Source organism: Arachis ipaensis, chromosome B1 (assembly GCF_059453495.1).
Source record: "Arachis ipaensis isolate K30076 ecotype BB chromosome B1, ASM5945349v1, whole genome shotgun sequence".
In the NCBI taxonomy this organism is placed as follows: domain Eukaryota; kingdom Viridiplantae; phylum Streptophyta; class Magnoliopsida; order Fabales; family Fabaceae; genus Arachis; species Arachis ipaensis.
The window spans coordinates 130,134,127-130,150,490 of NC_142436.1; the positions used below are offsets into that span (position 1 = coordinate 130,134,127).

Genomic DNA, 16,364 nt, shown 5'->3' on the forward strand with positions numbered 1-16,364 from the left:
TAGTTATGAAATAATAAAGATTTCTATATGGTTTGGATTAAATAATTAATATTTTAAATATTAATACTGCTATTTTGGAAAATGAAGAAATTAAGTATATTATTTCTAATTATTTGATTTGGGCATTTTATTGAAAGTAATTTGTAAAAATTGATGAGCAAATAATATTTTCTATATATATCTAGTGTTAGATTTAATTTGGGTTTCAATACCATATTATCCCCAATTTTAAGTGAAATTACTAAAATGCCCATAACCCTGATTTTTGAATATGAAACCCTAACCCAAAAAACCCTAACCCGTTACCGTTTCCCATCAGAAGCTGCAGCAGCAGCCGCAAGCCCCTTTCTCCCCCCCAAAAACGAAAAAGCACACACACAAAACAGGGGAGGAGAACTTCTGAGAGAGCTGAGGGAAAAAGAGGGGGCTTCACCCACGCCGCCATCGTCCTCACTACAACTCACCACGAGCCACCGATCGCGCTCCAGTTCAGCCCGCCACCGTCGCACCATCGGCGCCGTCGCCAGGGAGAGCGGAACCGAGGAGAGGGTTGGTCCGCGAGTGATGGCTGTCGCGGGCTTGGGGGCCGCCGCGCCTTCGTCGCAACCGCGCCCACGCCGCGTCGCTGCCGTTGCCCTCCCTACATCGCCGCCATTAAGCTCGTGAGCGTGGAGGAGGCACAGTGCCGCTAGTTTCATCGGGTTTCCGCCGTCGAATCCGTCCCTACCACCGCTACTGACCACTCGCACAGAGAGAGAGGGTGCGCGAAAAAGGAGCCGCCGCGGGGTTGCCTTCGCCGCTGCGAGGCTGGGCTCGCCGCTGTGGAGGGTCGCCGCCTTCCTCCACCATCACCGAAGTTCCATCACCAGAGCTGCTGGGCTCGCCGTATGCTACTGTTGTGTCGCCGGAACTGTCCTGGGGTTTTGCCACTTATTCAGATTCTGCTCTGTTTTGGGTTAGTGATGTTGCTATTGTTTTGGCCGCTGGAAAACCTCGATGGTGCCACCTCTGCTACCAAAAACAGCCACTGAGTCTTCTATGATGGTAAGCTCTAACCCTGCTTCAGCTTCTTTACCTGTTAATTTCTCCATGGGCCACGAGAGTTGTTGCTAAGGCTGGTTGTGTCAGGAATTTACCGCGAGTTGCCATCGTTCTGGTCACCGGTTGTGAAGTTGGTGTTGCCGGAATCCACCACTGGTGCAGCCGCTACTTGGTTCCCTCGAGTTCGGTAAGCGTTTTGTTTGGAAGAGTCCTTTAATCGCTGTTTTATTATCATACACTGACGTTTTGCGGCGTTAATTGCTATACGATTGAGTTTCGGTTGTTGTATGTTGCGATTAAAGTTGTTGAGACTGTTGCAAAAGTGGCTTGGAATCGAGGTTTTGGTTGCCGGGATTTCGATTGTTGATTTCGGGTTGAAGCGGAAAGGACTCTGTGAGGCGTTTGGGTTATGAAATTGCATTTTGAGGTAGGGGCGCTTTCCGAAAACTATAGTTTATTATTGGAATTATTACATATGGGTACTGATGTGAGGGTGTGTATTTGGTGATTGTATCACTCCTATGTATTGTTTAGTTGTTTTGTATGATTATGGGTGTTTGTTTGACTGGACTGTTGTGTGGTTTCGTGAAACGAAATGCTTTTGAAGTTAATTCTTTTAAAGCTTTGAGATCGAGTTTAATTCGTTGGAAATCAATTTGAGTTGAATGGATTTTCTTGAGAATGTGAAAAATAGAATACACTCTTGAATTCAGCCTGGCTTGCTTTAATGATCTAGTTTGATAAATGACTATTACTGAACCGTCTCTTTAAAGCATTAGAAATGAGTTTATTCGGCTGATAACGATTTGATTTTTGAAACGGTTTCCTTGAGATATGGGATTGAGATGACTGTTGGATTTGGCTTGCCTTGAACTGATTTTGGATTTTGGGCTGTTGAAAAGGATTGTGGAATGGTTTTGTTGGGATCCAAACCGGGTGGCAAAGTCCAAGTTTTATGGGAGATGCTGCCGGAATTTCTATAAAATCCGAGTCTTTATTGAAATGTTGTTTGGAAAAATGATGAGTTAAAGACTTCTACTATTTTATTTGAATTATCAAGAAAAAGATGATTCATGCTTTTGAAATGACTTATTAAAGAGGAAATTGTGATTTAGTCTTGCTTCGTAAGAAAGGCATTGTATCTCTTTCAGGAGAAAGTTATTTAGATGAAACTTATGTTTTAAAGCTGTTTTAAATGTGACAAGGGCAATGCCTTTGAATTTGACTTGAGGGTTTCAATTAGAAGAGTTTCATTGACTTTGAAAGAACCTGGATGTCTATTGACAAGTTCCATTTTGAAATGTTTTGAGAAATGTTTTAAGTACTCTTTAAATTCTGAATTCTTGCAAGACTAAAACAATTTTTGAACAGTTGAAACGCTTTAGAATTTATCATGAGGTTGAAGTTGGTTTTGCCTAAGTAAAGGAAACGGCTTTGAAGGAAGTAAATGATTACGTGACTCAGTTTGGCTTAGATCTTATTTTATTACTCAAATCGGAAAGCCAAGGTTTTAATGATTTTAAATGAATTTGGCGAAATGAGTTATGCTATTCTCCCCTAAAGACTTGAGACTCTGCCAAGGAACTTTTATTATAAAATCCCATTGTTGGATGGGTGATTTCGAATGTTTCAAAAGGAATCTTTAACTTTCCATGGTTTTGGAAGTTTTGGAAAGAGGAAGCCGAGAGTGGCTTGTTTTAAAAAGGAAATTTTCCTTGAGTAAAAGTGGTGTATGAGCCTGAGATAATTTGAGAAATGAGATCTTTAAAGCCAAGGCTGAAAAGAGTTGAAACTTGATTTCAAAGTGAAATGAATTGAGAAAATGATTTTATGGCTTAAATGCCGATTTCATGAATTTGATGATTTTGAATGTGGAAGTGTTGTTTTGTTGTGAGCCGGAATGGCTGTGTATGATTATGAATATTGGCTGGTTCTGGATTGAACCGTGAGCCAGAATGGCTTTGAATGATATGAATATTGGCTGGTTCTGGATTGAACCGTGAGCCGGATGGCTGAGATGGATGTTGATCCATGATTGAGAATGAAAGCATTTATGCTGAGATATTGATAAGTTGTGATGTTGCACTTCCACTATCGGAGATAAGAGTTTCCCTGGGAGGAAGCAGTGGCTAGCCACCACGTGCTCCAGGTTGAGACTCGAAGCTCTTTTTACCTTATGTCGTCAGGGTGGTCGGGCACTGTGAAATTCCCGGACGAGCTCACCCCCATAAATATTCACCAGTGAGGGTGATGGATATGGATCATGATTATGATCAAGTTTATATTGAGTATAACTCGAGTTGGGGAGACACGACAGAGGGACAGTCCAATGGTTAGCTACCAGGACTTGTCGGGTTGGCTCTATAACCGACAGATGATATCATCAACCACTAGGGACAGGCATGCATCATATGCATTTATATGACATTGGTTGGGTGTGCATATTATACTTGGTTTGTGTATGTGATTAATTGCTAACTGTTCTACTTGTAATAACTGTTTGTTTGTGCTTGAACTTCCTATCTGTGTTTGCATCTGGGACTCTGTTGGATTGTGGTGATTAGTTGTTGGATTGGATTGTTTGGGCCTAGGGTCGTGGTTGAATTGAAATGGACTGATGGTTGGCTTTCGGTTTTGTGTTTTTGATTTGGAAAAATATGAAAGGCTATTTTGGTTCAACATAGATAAACCTTTTTGAAAGGCTTTTGATGTTTTTGAGAATTGAACGGTTCCTCTTTCAGAAAAGATTTCCGACTTTACTTTTATTGAAAACTGTTGTTTTTGAAAAGAGGCATAAGACAGTTATTAATCACTGGTATGGTTTATCTTCACGTATCCTATTACAGTAATTCCCAAAAACCCTCTACTGAGAACCCTTTCGAGGATGATGTTCTCACCCCCCTACATTTTTCCCCTTTCAGGATATGGGCGCAGAAGTTATGAAGAGCTTATTTAATTGTTGTTGAGATGCTCTGTATTGCTTTAGATTATTTATTATACCCTCGCCTTTATCTTGATATATTTTGTCAGAGGGATAGGGATCGTATTGGTTAATGCTTGTAATATTATATATATATATATATATATATATATATATATATATATATATATATATATATATATATATATATATATATATATGGATGTACTCTTTATGGGTTTTGTATGTTGTATGGTATCTATGGATGTACGTTATTGAACGAAAGTATTTTTGGATCGGTATTGCAGTTTTAAAGTTTCAAACAGGCTCATATTTTAGTATTAAATAGTATAAGTGTCGTCGTAATGTCCGAGCTATCAGAGTCGCGCAGCCGGAAGCGTGAGCTTTGGTAGTTAGGGTGTTACATTATGTTATCAGAGCAGTTCTTCCTGTAGAGCCTGAGAAATGGACTGACTATGCTTCAATTACATACTCTGAGTGTTTGTCATGTATTAAGTCTTGTCGAATGACGAGAATTAGAGCTTTATGCACATGACGATCTATTGATTTAACGTTGTTAGTCTTGCATTGCATAATTCCTGATATTAAGTTTGGCCGGCTTAATACTAGTGAATTATGTATATGAGAGCACTGATGGGTTATCATAGATGATATGCAAGTTTTGAGTAAAGCGAATCACGGGTGTTGGGAACATTGAAAACTATTTCTTGAGGCTATTCAGTTGTGTGTCTTGAATCCTGTTTGAGTCGATCTGTTCTTTCATATCCTAACTTGAAGTTCTTGTTTACTAATCCTCTTGAAAAATAGTTTGATTTTTTCAACTCTATTCCTCTATTCATATGCCTTCTTGATTGATCTTAAGTGCATATGATTGTTTGAAATCCTTGTTGCATCTATCTTCCTCTGTTTGAGTTCTTCCTTATTCCTGTATTCTTTGACATGGCTTTGTATTCTTTGACATGGCTTTGAACTGGTCCTAATGCACTGTGCAATTTAACTCCTGATTTCGAGTACCTTCTTAGAGAAATTGTTGATTCAGTTTTTCTCTTATTTGATAGTGATCACAGCCAATTCTGAGATTTTTATGAAAATTGCTGTTAAAAAGACATATACTTATCTATATGTGAAGCTTTGAAGATTTCTTATCCAGTTTAACAACTCTTTATTTTTAATACCTCGCCCGTACTTTTACTGGTTTACGGAACTGCATTTACTTTGAATTACAATTTGACTTTCTAGTAATTTTACTATAGTTCCAATGCACATCTTCAGTTGATTATGTATTTGAGGTGTTTTTCAAAATTCTGGAAAGAAAGAATTTTTCACTTCTATCCCGGTTGAGTTTCGTTTGGTAAGCTTTACTCAACTTATTTTGAATTAAGTTTGATTTATCATGCTATGTGATTCATGCCATTGTTGTTCTTTTGAAAATGTTGGACTCATAGCTTTTTTCTTATGAACGGACTCGCTCCTTAAGCTTTTCACCTCTATGAATGTCATACGTGATTCCGTTTTCAATTATACATCTACCTTTTGGGAGCACTACAATCAATCTCAGCTTTCCTTTCTCTGGTGAATCTCATTCTTATATGAGTCAGTTTGATTCGTTTCAAAAATAGTGCATCGTTTATTCTCTCATTGTCTTTACAAGAGTTTTTAGTCAAAGATTTATCCTTGGGAAATTACTAATGATTGGGTTGTATGTTCCTATGACTTTTGTATTCTTTTGAATCAATTTAAAACTTGTTTGATGTCTCCAGCCTAGTGGATCTTGTTTTAACTATCCTGATTTAAGATCCTTTCTTGTACGGCTTGACTCCTTTTCAAGTACATCCTCATCTTCTTGAATATTATTGTGACATGGTGATTTCAAGTATACTTTTGGAATCTTGTTTTGAATTTTATAAAGCAGATTGAATTCTCTTTGAAGAAGTTCCAAATCGAACTTATTTTTCAGTTGCTTGGTTATAATTGAAACCGTTGTTCAATTTTTGACAAAATTGTTTTAAAGTTGACATGCGCTATTTTAAATGAAGTTTTGAAAAACTTCCTTGTTTAGTGGAAACCGGTTTGTTTGTAACGCACCACTTGTTTCCTTTACCAATTTACACGCAAACTTTTACCTCGGATTTTCTCTTCTAAGTAGAGTTTAACTTTCTCTTTCGTCCTTGCTAAGACTTTCATACACGCTTGTTTGAATATGGACTTTGGGAGTTTTCGAACAAGCATTTGATTTCTCTCCTGAGTTTTGTGAATTACTTTTGGTTAAGATTGTGCACTTAACTAACTTTCTAAAATATTTGATGAAAATATTTTAGCTCTTAGCCAAGCCGGTGTGCATCTTGTTTTTAAAACTCTACATGATCTATTTCAACATGAAATTGTATTAAGGCAAAGCCACGTTTATGCTTTTGTTACTCTCTTGGAGAATGTTTGTTGTATAACTTCTCTTTCAGACTGCGAAGTGATTTTTTTTTTTGCAAGTTTTCGTTTCCTTTAAGAACAATGTATTCGGAAGTGTTTTTAATCGTGGTCTTGAAGTTCTGTGAGCTTTGTCTTTGGTTTGAGGAATTCTTCTCTATAAACCTCATACCTCATCGACTCAGCTTGAATTTGTTTCAAACTAATGTGCTGATTTTCTTCTTATTAATCCTATTGAATTTCTTTGATTCAAGGGTTATCTTTGAAGTTGTCAATTAAATTGTGTCTAGCAAACTTCATTGCTTGAGTATCCTTGTTTATCTAGAATTGGATACATTTTCTCAAATCGATGAGTATTAACTTTGACAATTGTCTCTCCTTTCTAAATCTTGTATCCTTCTGAGTAGACTCGAGAATTGTTTTGTCATCACGTGCGACTTATAGACGTAGTAATGTGATGCGTTAGTTCTTTAAGACGTGATGTGTGTATATGGAAGGCGAAACGGTAGGTGTACAACATTATGAGCTGTGGGTGTTTTGTTTCTTGCAAACGAGTTTGCGGGTGTTAGGCTTATGATTGGCTATGAGGTTGTAAAATGATTGGTGGAGTTAGGAAATTGAAGTTCTGAAGTGGGAACAAGATTTATCAGCGAACGTTATGCCGCTGTTTAAATACCAACATGCCTTGCAGCCTTTTACCACATTTATTACCACTTGCCTTGTGAACGCCTATTTTGATTTGCACCCTATTTTGGCACCTCAAGTGTTTGTAAAGCCTTGAGATCATATGACCTTGTGCATTGAGCCCATCTTGTAACGTTTGCTTTACAAGCACACTCATACTTTTGTATCTTTATGCATACGACCACCCAAGTATTTGGAAACCGTATATATGTTTATATTTTAAGATATTTTTGCTTCTTCCTTAAATATGTTCAAAGGTGAACTGTTATGAAATTTCTTTCGTTTTGTATCAATTTTCGAGGACGAAAAATTTTATAAGGTGTGTTGAATGTAAGACCCAGAACCTTTGAAAAGTCTTATTATGATCAAGTCTCAAATCATATAGTTATTTATAACCTTAATTTCAGAAATCATTTTATTAAAGATAATTAAGGCAAGTTTTGATTTATTGGATTTGAGATAAGTTATGATTATTATCCAATTTTATAGTTATTGGATTATTTTCTATATTTAAAATATAAGGTTGATAGTTATGAAATAATAAGGATTTCTATATGGTTTGGATTAAATAATTAATATTTTAAATATTAATACTGCTATTTTGGAAAATGAAGAAATTAAGTATATTATCTCTAATTATTTGATTTGGGCATTTTATTGAAAGTAATTTGTAAAAATTGATGAGCAAATAATATTTTCTATATACATCTAGTGTTAGATTTAATTTGGGGTTCAATTACCATATTATCCCCAATTTTAAGTGAAATTACTAAAATGCACATAACCCTGATTTTTGAAAATGAAACCCTAACCCAAAAAACCCTAACCCGTTATCGTTTCCCATCAGAAGCTGCAGCAGCAGCCGCAAGCCCCTTTCTCCCCCCCCCCAAAAACGAAAAAGCACACAGATAAAACAGGGGAGGAGAACTTCTGAGAGAGCTGAGGGAAAGAGAGGGGGCTTCACCCACGCCGCCATCGTCCTCACTACAACTCACCACGAGCCGCCGATCGCGCTCCAGTTCAGCCCGCCACCGCCGCACCATCGGCGCCGTCGCCAGGGAGAGCGGAACCGAGGAGAGGGTTGGTCCGCGAGTGATGGCTGTCGCGGGCTTGGGGGCCGCCGCGCCTTCGTCGCAACCGCGCCCACACTGTGTCGCTGCCGTCGCCCTCCCTACATCGCCGCCATCGAGCTCGCGAGCGTGGAGGAGGCACAGCGCCGCTGGTTTCGTCGGGTTTCCGCCGTCGAACCCGTCCCTACCACCGCTGCTGACCACACGCACAAAGAGAGAGGGTGCGCAAAAAAGGAGCCGCTGCGGGGTTGCCGTCGCCGCCGTGAGGCTGGGCTCGCCGCTGTGGAGAGTTGCCGCCTTCCTCCACCATCACCGAAGATCCATCACCGGAGCTGCTGGGCTCGCCATATGCTACTGTTGTGTCGCCGGAACTGTCCTGGGGTTTTGCCACTCATTCAGATTCTGCTCTGTTTTGGGTTAGTGATGTTGCTATTGTTTTGGCCGCTGAAAAACCTCGATGGCGCCACCTCTGCTGTCGAAAATAGCCGCTGAGTCTTCTATGATGGTAAGCTCTAACCCTGCTTCAGCTTCTTTACCTGTTAATTTCTCCATGGGCCATGAGAGTTGTTGCTAAGGCTGGTTGTGTCAGGAATTTACCGCGAGTTACCATCGTTCTGGTCACCGGTTGTGAAGTTGGTGTTGCCGGAATCCACCACTGGTGCAGCCGCTACTTGGTTCCCTCGAGTTCGGTAAGCGTTTTGTTTGGAAGAGTCCTTTAATCGCTGTTTTATTATCATACACTGACGTTTTGCGGCGTTAATTGCTATACGATTGAGTTTCGGTTGTTGTATGTTGCGATTAGAGTTGTTGAGACTGTTGCGAAAGTGGCTTGGAACCGAGGTTTTGGTTGCCAGGATTTCGATTGTTGATTTCGGGTTGAGGCGGAAAGGACTCTGTGAGGCGTTTGGGTTATGGAATTGCGTTTTGATGTAGGGGCGCTTTCCGAAAACTATAGTTTATTATTGGAATTATTACATATGGGTACTGATGTGAGGATGTGTATTTGTTGATTGTATCTGTCCTATGTATTGTTTAGTTGTTTTGTATGATTATGGGTGTTTGTTTGACTGGACTGTTGTGTGGTTTCGTGAAACGAAATGCTTTTGAAGTTGATTCTTTTAAAGCTTTGAGATCGAGTTTAATTCGTTGGAAATCGATTTGAGTTGAATGGATTTTCTTGAGAATGTGAAAAATAGAATACACTCTTGAATTCAGCCTGGCTTGCTTTAATGATCTGGTTTGATAAATGACTGTTGCTGAACCGTCTCTTTAAAGCATTAGAAATGAGTTTATTCGGCTGATAATGATTTGATTTTTGAAATGGTTTCCTTAAGATATGGGATTGAGATGACTGTTGGATTTGGCTTGCCTTGAATTGATTTTGGATTTTGGGCTATTGAAAAGGATTGTGGAATGGTTTTGTTGGGACCCGAACCGTGTGGCAAAGTCCAAGTTTTAGGGGAGATGCTGCCGGAATTTCTATAAAATCCGAGTCTTTATTGAAATGTTGTTTGGAAAAATGATGAGTTAAAGACTTCTACTATTTTATTTGAATTATCAAGAAAAGGATGATTCATGCTTTTGAAATGAATTATTAAAGAGGAAATTGTGATTTAGTCTTGCTTCGTAAGAAAGGCATTGTATCTCTTTCAGGAGAAAGTTATTTAGATGAAACTTATGTTTTAAAGCTGTTTTAAATGTGACAAGGGCAATGCCTTTGAATTTAACTTGAGGGTTTCAATTAGAGGAGTTTCAGTGACTTTGAAAGAACCTGGATGTCTATTGACAAGTTTCATTTTGAAATGTTTTGAGAAATGTTTTAAGTACTCTTTAAATTCTGAATTCTTGCAAGACTAAAACAATTTTTGAACAGTTGAAACGCTTTAGAATTTATCATGGAGGTTGAAGTTGGTTTTGCCTAAGTAAAGGAAACGGCTTTGAAGGAAGTAAATGATTACGTGACTCGGTTTGGCTTAGATCTTATTTTATTACTCAAATCGAAAAGCCAAGGTTTTAATGATTTTAAATGAATTTGGCGAAATGAGTTATGCTATTCTCCCCTAAAGACTTGAGACTCTGCCAAGGAACTTTTATTATAAAATCCCATTGTTGGATGGGTGATTTCGAATGTTTCAAAAGGAATCTTTAACTTTCCATGGTTTTGGAAGTTTTGGAAAGAGGAAGCCGAGAGTGGCTTGTTTTAAAAAGGAAATTTTCCTTGAGTAAAAGTGGTGTATGAGCCTGAGATAATTTGAGAATGAGATCTTTAAAGCCAAGGCTGAAAAGAGTTGAAACTTGATTTCAAAGTGAAATGAATTGAAAAAATGATTTTATGGCTTAAATGCCGATTTCATGAATTTGATGATTTTGAATGTGGAAGTGTTGTTTTGTTGTGAGCCGGAATGGCTGTGTATGATTATGAATATTGGCTGGTTCTGGATTGAACTGTGAGCCGGATGGCTGAGATGGATGTTGATCCATGATTGAGAATGAAAGCATTTATGCTGAGATATTGATAAGTTGTGATGTTGCACTTCCACTATCGGAGATAAGAGTTTCCCTGGGAGGAAGCAGTGGCTAGCCACCACGTGCTCCAGGTTGAGACTCGAAGCTCTTTTTACCCTATGTCGTCAGGGTGGTCGGGCACTGTGAAATTCCCGGACGAGCTCACCCCCATAAATATTCACCAGTGAGGGTGATGGATATGGATCATGATTATGATCAAGTTTATATTGAGTATAACTCGAGTTGGGGAGACACGACAGAGGGACAGTCCAATGGTTAGCTACCAGGACTTGTCGGGTTGGCTCTATAACCGACAGATGATATCATCAACCACTAGGGACAGGCATGCATCATATGCATTTATGTGACATTGGTTGGGTGTGCATATTATACTTGGTTTGCGTATGTGATTAATTGCTAACTGTTCTACTTGTAATAACTGTTTGTTTGTGCTTGAACTTCCTATCTGTGTTTGCATCTGGGACTCTGTTGGATTGTGGTGATTGGTTGTTGGATTGGATTGTTTGGGCCTAGGGCCGTGGTTGAATTGAAATGGACTGATGGTTGGCTTTCGGTTTTGTGTTTTTGGTTTGGAAAAATATGAAAGGCTATTTTGGTTCAACATAGATAAACCTTTTTGAAAGGCTTTTGATGTTTTTGAGAATTGAACGGTTCCTCTTTCAGAAAAGATTTCCGACTTTACTTTTATTGAAAACTGTTGTTTTTGAAAAGAGGCATAAGACAGTTATTAATCACTGGTACGGTTTATCTTCACGTATCCTATTACAGTAATTCCCAAAAACCCTCTACTGAGAACCCTTTCGAGGATGATGTTCTCACCCCCCTATATTTTTCCCCTTTCAGGATATGGGCGCAGAAGTTACGAAGAGCTTATTTAATTGTTGTTGAGATGCTCTGTATTGCTTTAGATTATTTATTATACCCTCGCCTTTATCTTGATATATTTTGTCAGAGGGATAGGGATCGTATTGGTTAATGCTTTTAATATTATTTATATATATATATATATATATATATATATATATATATATATATATATATGGATGTACTCTTTATGGGTTTTGTATGTTGTATGGTATCTATAGATGTACGTTATCGAATGAAAGTATTTTTGGATCGGTATTGCGGTTTTAAAGTTTCAAACAGGCTCATATTTTAGTATTAAATAGTATAAGTGTCGTCGTAATGTTCGAGCTATCAAAGTCGTGCAGCCGGAAGCGTGAGCTTTGGTAGTTAGGGTGTTACAATCCACTTGCTCCGGATAAGAGTTTGAGACATCGGGTAAGATGCAAGGGTTGACTTCTATCACTGCTTGCTCCGGGTTGAGAACTGTAACACCACCTGGGTAAGAGGCAGTGTGAAGTTGTCCCCTGTTCCGGGTACACGGGTAAGATGCAAGTGTTGAGGTGAGGTCCCACTTGCTCTGTGTTTGGTGTTTTATCCAATGGTTAGCTACCAGGACATGTCGGGTTGGCTGTATAACCGACAGATGAGCTCATTAGCCATAGTACAGGCATGCATCATATGCATTTGTATGCATCATATGCATTTGTATACTTTGCTTGAGTTTGAATTTGCTTTGGTTTGCTTAATTGTTAAACTGTTATTAACTGCTACCTGAGCTATTTGCTATAACTGCTATCTAAACATGTGCTTTCCTTGTCTTTGCCTGTGTTTGTTCTGGTGTGCTACTTCTGAGATTGAGTTTTGGTGCTGAATTGATGATTGTGTTGGTTGATTTCGTGGTTGGTTTTTTGACTGAGGTTTTAGTTAAGTATGAAAAATCAAGTTGGTTCAGCATAGACTTAATGAACCTATGCTTGGAACAGGTTGATCATTCATACAGTCTAAGAAACTGATTAAGATTTTCTTATAAGAAAAGAAAGGTTTTGGATTTCTGGATATTTAAATATTGATTTTCAAATAGGGTTTTTGAATGACTAGTCGTTGTTTTTTAAAAGATTCATAGGACGAACGATAATCACTGAGCTTGAAGATAGATTTCTATTTAAATATCTTATTATGACAATTCTAAAACTACGTGGTAAGACCGTGTGGTTAGGTTCTCACCTCTCTACAACTTTATCTTTTCAGGAAATGGAGGAAGAAGCTTACGAAGAGGTTCATTGCATTTTGCTTATACAATGTTTTAGTTTAGATATTATTCTTCCCTCGCCATTAATAATATTGTTGTAAGAGGGATAGGAAACCTGTTTGTAATAAAATGCATGTATGTTTATTTGTAAATACTTGTATAAGGAGTCTAGTACGTATATATGTATATGAGTAATGTGATTGAGTTCTAGTTTATTTGCTTGTTTGTTATTTTTTTACTTAAAAGTATTTCTTTTTATTTTTCAAAGAAATTAGCGATATGGTTTCGAGTAAAAGGCTCATATTTTATTATTGAGTATATGAAGTCATCGTAATACTACTTGCTATCAGAGTGGCACAGCCGGAAGCGTGACATTCTGATAGTGAGGGTGTTACACCAAACCTATGGGCACTCCCATGCATCCAAACTCTCGGTTAGATAAGGATGAAACTGAAAAAGATATTGATGAAACTAGGTATAGAGGCATGATAGGTTCTCTCATGTATCTTACATCCTCTAGACCTGATATTGTGCAAAGTGTTGGGGTTTATTCTAGATTCTAATCACAACCTAAAGAATAACATTTTTCTGCAGTAAAAAGAATCATTAGATATGTACATGGCACATCTAACTATGGTTTATGGTATCCTAGGTCTGATAAATTTTTTTGCAGTTAGTTATTGTGATGCAGACTTTGCTGGAGACAGAATTGATAGAAGAAGTACTTCTAGTATATGCTGTTTTTTAGGCAGTTCATTAAATGTATGGTCTAGTAAGAAGCAGCCCACAGTGGCTCTCTCCACTGTAGAAGCCAAATACGTTGCTGCATCTTCTTGTTGTTCCCAATTATTGTGGTTGAAAACACAATTAGCTGATTATAAATTGACTACTGATAATATTCCCTCATTTTGTGATAACATGAGTGCCATTAATATTTCTAAAAATCCTGTTTTACACTCTAGAACAAAATACATTGAAGTGAGATTTCACTCAATTAGGGAACAAGTACAAAAAGAAAATATTAGCATTTAATTTGTTAAATCAGAGGAACAATTGACTGATATATTTACTAAACCTCTGGTTGAAGACAGGTTTGTAAATTAAGGACAAGTTTAGGCATTTTGAGTTATGATTCTTTGTATCAATTGTACTAATGTCTTGTTTGAGAGTTTTATTTTGCAGGTCAAAAAGACATTTGTTAAATAAGATATAGGTGATCTGAATGTTGAAATGTAGAAAAGGGCATGAGCCATGCTTGAATCTTATTACTCATGTAGTTACTTTTGTTTATTGAAATTCTCTTTTTGGTCCATATGAATTTTTACCAAGAACTGGTCTTTGCACATCGTGAATTTTTCTTTATTTGATAATTTTTTTGTATTGGTAGTACTACTTTCTCATAACTATGGTGTTGCTGGTTGAAATATGATCTTCATTTCTCTTCCAATTTTTTATTTTTCAAAACGCAACATTTAGTTTTTACATGCCTCTAACACACTATTTTGCAGGTTCTATTTTTGTTTTATTTTTTCCCACCTTGATGACAAAAAGGGGAGAAAAATGTAATATGAGGCTTGATAAAGCATAAGGCTTATTGAGATTATTGGATATTAGTTTTGATTAGTCTTGTGTTTGTGAACTGAACTTGGTTTTGTGAAATGAACTTGGTTGACTTTTAGTCATTTGAACTTTATGTTATGTTGGTGTATTGTTGCTTACATGCTGCCTTAGTTTGCAATATGTGCTTGTATGGATTATTATACCTTTATGCAACCATAGAATTCTAGATAAGCATATATGCATTGGATTATTTTGTTGGCATTATTGATTGTGTCCTCAAGTTAAGCGATAAGAATACATTAAGGGGGAGCAACCTTTATGAAAGAAAGGGGGAGCACATAATGTTAATTTAGTATCATCAAAGGAAAATCTATGAACCTTTTCTATTTCAATTCCTTTGATCATTACCTCATATATAATGTTTGTCATCAAGGGGGAGATTGTTGAGTTTAAAAATTAATAATATTGATGATGACAAATATTTGGTGTTTGGTTGAAAGCCCAATTGTATTTGTGATTAGTATGTTTAGTGTGCAGGAAATTAATTAAATCACACTGGCCCAAGAAGAATGAAAATAAGCCCAAAATGAGTCTAGCCCATTTACACAAGTTCATGAAAATAATTGTTCATCACTAAATTTCCATCAGAGATGAAAAGAATGCTTCAGGGATCAAAGAAAGCAATTGGCCCAAGGAAATAAACAAGCCCATGATTCATAACAAGCCCAAGAAGAGATCCAAGTCCATTCAATCAATTTGAATTGGTAGCTAACCAAGTAATTCAAGTTCATTTGCATCTGAATCATCAAACCACCGAAACCACATTCTCTCTTCTCACTCTCCTCTCTTTCACATCACTAATGCACCACTATTTCGTGGCACATCTCATGCTTAATTGAGTGGATTTTATCCACAAATCTCACACTTATTCATTGAATTCGCATGTTTTACATTTTCCTTCCTGATTTTGTGCTATGATTGAAAACATGCTTCTTTGGCTTTAATTTTACTAATCTTAATCCTCTCTTATTATCATTCGATGCCTTGATATGTGTGTTAAGTCTTTTTAGTGATTACAGGGCAGGAATGGCTTAGAGGATGGAAAAGAAGCATGCAAAAGTGGAAGGAATACAAGAAGTTGAAGGAACTGCAAAGCTATCAGCCCTGACCTCTTCGCACACAATCAATCATAACTTGAGCTAAAGAGGTCCAAATGAGGCAGTTCCCATTGCATTGGAAAGCTAACATTCGCGGCTTCGTAACGATATATAATTTGCCATAGCTGCCTAGCGGTTAGGCGACGCGCACGCGTGGATTACGCGTACGCGTGACCTGGCGAAAGTTCAATCCACGCGTACGTGTGGACGACGCGTACGCGTGACAGAGCCGTGACCTGTACATATCAGAAATCGCCCCCAGCGATTTCTGGGTTGTTTTTGACCCAGTTTTCGGCCAAAAAAAGACAGATTAGAGGCTACAGAGTGGGGGAATCAAGGGATTTATATGCACTTCTCATATTCATAATTTTAGGTTTTAGATGTAGTTTTCTAGAGAGAGAGGCTCTCTCCTCTCTCTAGGTTTTAGGATTTAGGATTTAGGATTTCTTCTTTCAACGTCTTCCCAATTCCAGGTTTAATGTTCCTTTAATTTATGTGTTCCTCTTGTTGTTCTTCTTCTTATTCCATTTGGCTATAAACTATCCATGTTAGATTTGATAATTTTCTATTTAATGCAATTTGAGGTATTTCATGTTTATTGTTTGTTTCTCCATTTGTTGTCATTGACTCTCTTGGCTTTGGTTGAGTAATTGGTGACACTTGAGTTATCAAACTCCTTTGTTGATAGCTAATTATTATGTTTGCTAGTTGATTTGAATTTCACTAACTCTAGTCTTCCTTTGGGAGTTGACTAGGACCTGGGAAATCAAATTGACTTATCCACTTGACATACCTTCATAGTTAGAGGTTGACCAAGTGGGAGCAATGAACAATTCTCATCACAATTGATAAGGATAACTAGGATAGGA

At 37.7% G+C, this 16,364-nt stretch overlaps 2 pseudogenes; both read left to right on the forward strand.

Moving 5' to 3' along the window:
- The first annotated feature begins 246 nt into the window (after positions 1-246).
- LOC148578366 (uncharacterized) lies at positions 247-1,042 on the forward strand (annotated as a pseudogene).
- A 6,819-nt stretch (positions 1,043-7,861) lies between these two features.
- On the forward strand, positions 7,862-8,660 carry LOC148578367 (uncharacterized; annotated as a pseudogene).
- The last annotated feature ends 7,704 nt before the right edge of the window (positions 8,661-16,364 follow it).